Below are 7,421 nucleotides of genomic sequence, written 5' to 3' on the forward strand. Positions count from 1 at the left end.
TTAGCGATAATAATGCTAGGTTTTGTCAAATGAAATCCTATTGTTAAGAAGCGAAGTGCTGCTCGAATTTTGAGTCATTACTTTAACAAGTTACTGCATGGTCCCTTTCATGAACATTATTTTAATACAAGTATTGATTAAAGTATCAAATATATGTTAAAGAGTTAAATACTTGTTGAAGAGTTTATGTGTGAGTGCATAGTCCATTTCATGAACATGATTTTAATACAATTATTGATTGAAGTATTATATAAATGTTTATGTGCAAGTTATTTGATGTTTATACGTGTTAAAGAACATATTTGATTATATATGACGATTTAGGATAAAGAGTAGACCTAAATTAATTATGGGGAATATTAGGTAGTATCTTCTTATGAGTACGAGTGAGTTATACACAGAAAATAGAACTTTAAAACATGTCATTGAGCCGGGAGTATGGATTAGACATAGTCAGTATCCCTAGTCCGAGAGTATGGATTGGAAATAGTAAGTTGTCATTAATCCGGGAGTATCGATTAAGACATAGTCATCTGTCATTAATCTGAGAGTATGGATTAAGACATAGTCAGTTATCCTTAGTCCGGGAATATGGATAGGAATAGTTATTTGACATTAATCCGGGCGTTTGGATTTAGACATTTATCCCTAGTTTGAGAGTATGGAATTGGCACAGTTATTGATCCGAGAGCATAGATTAGATCCTGGAGTATGGATTAAGTAAAGAGATAAACTTTAAGGTCCAAAAGTATGCATAGTGTCGTTGTGAGGGTCGATGGGGTGGGGTAAGAGTTGCTTATATATATATATATATATATATATATATATATATATATATATATATATATATATATATATATATATATATATATATATATATATATATATAGTGAAATTGTATATTTTGTGAGTTCTCAATTATATATATGATATAACATTGTGGGATTGAAACAATATGTATTTACCAGGTTTTCCAACCTGACCCACTCAGTTTATTCGTATCACAGGTGTCGATACGAAGCTACATTTCACTGAGAGACTAAGGAGATGTAAATCACTAGTGTACGTAAATGTAAGGTCCATTTATGCTATTGTTTATGTATTAACGATGACATCCCAATGTTTTAAAAAGGAATAAAATACATTTCTTCGGAAATGCTTTGGTAATATATTTATCATGTTTTTTCTGGGAACAAATTCTGCAACATATTTCTTTAAAAGATAAACTGATTTTCAAAATAAAGCATAAACAAATCGGTCTTTTCTGTCCGTGAAAATGGAGATGTCACATCATCTCCCCAAAAGAACCTTGCCTCCATAGACTCAAGAGAACAAAGCACATACAAATGCATTGGAAATATCAACATCTAATAGCTCCCTAAACTACCCAAAGATTGAATTCAATAAGGTAAGACACTCACTAATAGAGAAACATTTTGTTTTATAATTGGACGGCTTGTCCAAAAAACACTCCTGCAGAGGTAGACAAGCACTAACCTGAGACATATTCTACCCCAGTAGAATACCCAAATAAACAAAAAGAAGGGAAGCATGCACACACCCCACCAACCCAACAATCTCCTTAACTTGAGAAAATCCAACTCTCATCCCAATCAATTTATTTTTATGCAAGTTGATCCTAAGGCTAGAAGCATCCCAATACAAACAATCTTCTTGGCATTCTTAGAAGACCATGAAATCAACAACACCGCATCATCTACATAGAAGAAGTGGGATATCTCTATCCTACTAATAGAAAACCCCTAAACACATACGTCAAATGACCCCTCTCTAGTGTAACATGCAAACCCTTAATATCAAGGATAAATAAAATGAAATAAGAAAATGGGTCACCTTATCATAAACGTCTTTGTATCTAAAACTCGTCATTAAGGTAACCATTAACCAAAGTTCATAGCATAATGCAAAAGATCCATATTCCACCCACACTAAACCGTCACAAATCTCGTAATCTTCATAATATCTAGGAGATAATCCCAAGAAAGATAGCACTAAGCCTTCTGAAAATCCACCTTAAAGATCATAAGGGATTATTACTAGTCCTACTCCAAGCCACCACCTCATTCATTAAGAACGGTTCATCAAGAATTTGTATGCCTTTAATAAAGGTATATTGCTCCAAGCTCACAACACTATCAATAACATCAGCTAACCTATTATCCAAAAGTTTACCAATAATCTTGTATTGGCACCCAATTAAACTAATAGGTATAAAATCATATTTGGATCACGAATCTTAGGAATAATTTTGAAAAAAGACATGTTGCAGTCCTTCGGAACAGAAGGTTGATCATGGAAATACGTAACAAAAGCCACTACCTCCTCAGCCACAAGATCCCAGTAACGCTTTAGGAAGCCAAAGGAAAAACCATCAAGACCTGAGGCTTTTGTCAAACCACAATGCCATACCGCTCTCTTGATCTCATCATGAGAAACATAAGCCTACAAAAACTGAAACTAAGAATCAGATTGGGAACGAAAAAGTCAGGAGTCAATTACTAGGAGGTTGCCACGTTTCTTAGAGAACAAGGATCGATAGTAAAGATAAAACTCATCTTTCACCCTGACAAGCTCATCAACCCACACACCATCTAGTAGAATGCCCTTAATAGCCAACAGACGTCTCTTCTATTTCAGAACTCCCTGAAAAAAAAAAAAAAAAAAGACTACAATTTTCATCTCCCACTTTAACTCACTAAATCTTAGCCTTTTGAGCTAATCCACCTGGGAAAGAAGATCCAAGTGTTCCATCACCATAACCAATGTAACCCATTCCTCTCTGATTGCAACATCACCAGAATCCTCTATAAGATGAGCATCAAGTAAATCAATTTTAGATTAGATCTCCAATCTTCTACCCACCAAACAAACTCTAGAAGAAACATTCCACAATCGCAGGTTAGATTTAAGAAGCTGCATCTTCTTCTTAAAAATAACCCACGGATTACCGGCCCCTTCCAAAGGCTAAGATCAACAATCTTTCACGACTTGGTTAAATTCAACCATCTCGAACCAAGAATGAAATAAACGGAAAGAGGATAGCCCATAATCCACCGTATGCTCCAACAAAAGAATAGGACAATGATCCATGATTTTTTTTCTCAAGAACCATACCCGTAAGATGCGGAAAACTCTCTAAAATGCCATCTGAAACCAAAAACCGATCAAGCTTACTAAACTTTGAACCCCACGTAAACGAGGGTCACCCAAGTGAATATCAGATAAATCTGCATCTTCCATGAACTTAATAAGCATTTTACAAAAAGTTAGATGAAATTGCAATTCCAACATCTTCGACTCATTTTAAACCTCATTAAAATCTCCCATAAGAATACATTACCCGATAAACGAAACAATCAAAGAAATGAGCTCCATCGAACATTGTCTCTTACAATCAAGCCCTTGAGGGGCATTAACAAGACATCCAACCCGGTCAAAATCTACACAGCCTCAACTACAAACCAATCAGTAAACATAACCCATGAATGATGGCTCCAATTGGGATCTAACCTACACCCGCTTATCTAAATTTTCCGCTCTTTTGAATATCAATCGAAATAAAATTCATGGATACCCAAATCTATCCGCATGCCCTTCAAATAAATTTGCAACACAAGAATGACACCCATAACTAACCGTGTCTCTCACCATAACACCCGTTGTTTTGTATGTCTTAATTTTTTGTACGATATCTGATATTATTTCACCTTTATTGCTAGATTATTGTAGGATAGAGATAAAGAGAACTAGGTTAAGAGATGGTTTTATCAACCCTAATTATTTATGTAAAAGTAAAGAAAAATTAATAGAAAAGTGGGTGCAGAAGTAGACTTGACATGATTGAGGTTGAAAGGAAGCAAAGTTCTCGATTTTTTTTTTTTATTATTATTTTTTTTTTTACTGTCTATCACTCTATTTATCACACCCATTCCCCTACTAAACTTTGTCTCCCCATTTATGTCTACGTTTTTTGCAATTGTATAGTAAAATTAATATTCCAATCTATAATATAACTCTAAAATTATATAATATAACTCTACAATTATATATATATATATATATATATATATATATATATATATATATATATATATATAGAGAGAGAGAGAGAGAGAGAAAAAGAGAAAGAAAGATAGAGTTCACTTATTATATAAAACTAATATCCTAATAAGTCACTTTCATTTTAATTAATCATCAGGCATTTTATTTAATTATAAACATACAAAATATATGTTAAGATATTTAATTTCTAAATTATACATATTTTTCATTGATTATTTAAAATTAACTGTTTACGTATTAAAAATTGTTATAAAATACTAGAATATATGTCTCCGTTTAAGAAAAACTATCTTTATTTTCAGTTTTTAGTTTTCAGAAAAATAAAATATGTTTCTCATCGGTTTTTAGTAAAATGTTTAGAAAATGCATTTAATTAAAACTAGTTGAGTTTTCATTTTTTATTTTAGAAAATTAAAAGATGTATTGGTATATAATTAAGAATTTGACAGCCATAAGTTAAAACATTATAAATCCATATAACAATAAGAGTGGATTAACCCAAATAAATTAAAAAATGGAATATGACTTATTAAGGTAATTAACTTTTCGGTTTGTTCAGATCTGGTAACTATCATTTTTTGTACAGTTCTAGGTAACAATCTTATTGAAAGTGTTCACATATGACTATTATAACATGCTGTAACAGGTTATATATGGCTACAACAAGTAATAATGGTTATATGTGAACACTTTCAACAAGTTCGTTACCTAGATGTGTAAAAAAAATAGCTACACAAATATGAACAAAACGTAAAAATAAGAGTAAGGTCCCGTTTGATGGTTTTTGTCTGGGAAAGTGTTGTCTGGTAAAGTGCTGTCTAGGAAAGTTTTCTGACTGAGAAAGAAATCATGCTGTTTGATTGTACATCTGATTGACTGTGCTGAATGATAAAAAAAAAATTCAATGAAAAATAAATTTAAAAAAAGTTATTTTAAAAAATTAATAATCCAATAAAAAAAGAAAGAGGCGGGGTTTGGTGTATAATTGTCTTTCAAACCCATTCAGCCAGAAAGATATGATTTTGGGGCTTTCTAGGAAAGACATATCTTACCGGGAAAGACTCATTCTTTTGTGCAAATCAAATAGTCTTTCTGATCCTTTCAGCCAGAAAGATCTGTTTGGAGCTGGAAAGATGTGTATCAAACGGGGCCTAAATTACATGAATGGTCCCTGTGGTTTGGGGGAATTTATGTGTTAGGTCCTTAACTTATTTTTTTAAACACGGATGGTCCCTACTGTTTATTTTTGTTGCACGTTTAGTCATTATCTTACTTAAAAAGACAATTATACCCTTATTAATTTATTTTTTATTTAATTTGCTTATTTATGTATTTATTTTTATATATTTTAAAAAAATTAATAGACCCCACATATTTGTATATCATCACAATCTCATCTCTCATGCTTCTCAACTTCTAGTTTATTTCCATCTTTAGTGACATTGACGTCTTCACTATCCTTTTTTTGGTCTTTCAAATTTGGCGAACCAACACCATAACCCACTGTCTCCTCACCTTTAGTGGGTTGTGGTGCTGATTCGCTAGTGTTGAAGGGCTGAAAAAAATAAGGGATGGTGAAGACGTCGATGTCACTAAATGTCACAACTAGCATTTTAGCTAGGAAATTCTATTCTTGTGTAATCATTTAACTTTTGTAAAACATAAACTCTAAGTAAAATATCACTCAATACCCATTTAAATTCATCTCTTATGCTCAACAAAGATTTGGAAAACCCTAAGAATCCCGGTTTGAGTCCATATTGGACTAGGATTTCCTTATTGGACCTAATGGACCAACAAGCATTCAAATCAATTATGTTGGACTTAGAGACCCTAATTGGACTCTAAATGGACCCAATTCATAAATACATATCATTTTGGACCATTTGGGACTAGAATGGTTCATTCTAACCCTAATGGGCCTTAATGGGCCATAGCTAATCTAATTGTGAGCCATAAACCCATCCATTTTTTCTATTTGGGCCGTAAGTGCTTCCAAGGGCCCAAGGGGCCAAAAATTTTATGTTTAGGTTCCAAAAATCCTAACTAAATGTTAATGGGCTCAAACTATTCCATTCCCACTCCTTGGTCCAAAAATCTCGGCCCAACATCAATTAAACAAAAAAGGAAATGTAATAAGAGTTGACTTAGGAAGTGGCACCTCCATATTGTTCAACATATATCACTGCAAGGACCCCCATACTTCCATGCAAGTCACCTCACCAACTCTCTCCCCTCTCTTATTGATAACTCGATCGAGGGCCAAAAACACACACATACACACACACACTTTCAAACACTTCCTTAACCACTCTCAAGCATCCTTCTCCTCCTTCCTCCAAGATCTCGAAAATTGCTAGAGTTCTAAGGATCTTCAGCAAGTCATTCCAATCTTTGGTAAGTATTGTCAAATACAAGTATTTTCTTTCATCTTAACATGAAAAAAGTTTTATTCCATAATCACACCTTAGAAGCTTCATAAACTCAAGATCCACAACAAAGGTGTGCTAAGACCAAAAATCTCTTCCACTTCTTCTTCAAAAATCGAAACATCAAGCAAAGGTGAGTTCATACCCCTTGTTTTCGGTTTTAATAAGATTTTTAGGGGAGAATACAAGTAAAATGTGTAGATCTATGTGTTATTTGCATGTCTTATGTGAATTCTTAGTTTATTTTGTGAAAATGTGCTAGATCTTATCAATCTCAAAATTTTAAGTAGTATAGAGCAAAGATCTATGAACTAAGACAGTTTGTACATCACGTTATCAAGTCAAAAGTGATTATATGTTTAAGATATAAAAGTTTTCAACAAAAACCTTGTTAAGGGTCAAACATTGTCAAGAAAACAAAAGATAAGGGAAAAAAGTGACATTTATGTTTTTATAGGGACCAAACACGTCCTACTTGTATAAAAAAGAATTTTTATGATAAATATGCTTTCCAAAGGGCCAAAAATGTAAATTTTAGCTTAACGGGCCAAATTTTTGGGCCTCACGGTTTTGGGCCCAAAATTACGAAAAGATGAGGTTTTTGGGGATTAAAATGTAAATTGGCCAAAGTTTGAAACATAAATGTAAAAAAACCAAACTTTTGGGGTAAAAATAACATTTATTCCTAAATTGGACCAAAAATGTAATTTTTATCAAAAATTGGGCCGAAAGTGACAATTTTTATAAACAAGAGGCTGAAAATGTAATTTTATGCAAAACTAGGCCATATCAAAATATAAAATTTTGGATTAAATCTGTGAATTTTTAAACATTTGGGACAAAATTTCAAATTTTTATAAATTATGGACTAAAGTGTTATTTTTACAAAATTTTGGGCCTTAATTAAAA

Source organism: Lactuca saligna, chromosome 7 (assembly GCF_052625555.1).
Source record: "Lactuca saligna cultivar CGN05327 chromosome 7, ASM5262555v1, whole genome shotgun sequence".
Taxonomy (NCBI): Eukaryota; Viridiplantae; Streptophyta; class Magnoliopsida; order Asterales; family Asteraceae; genus Lactuca; species Lactuca saligna.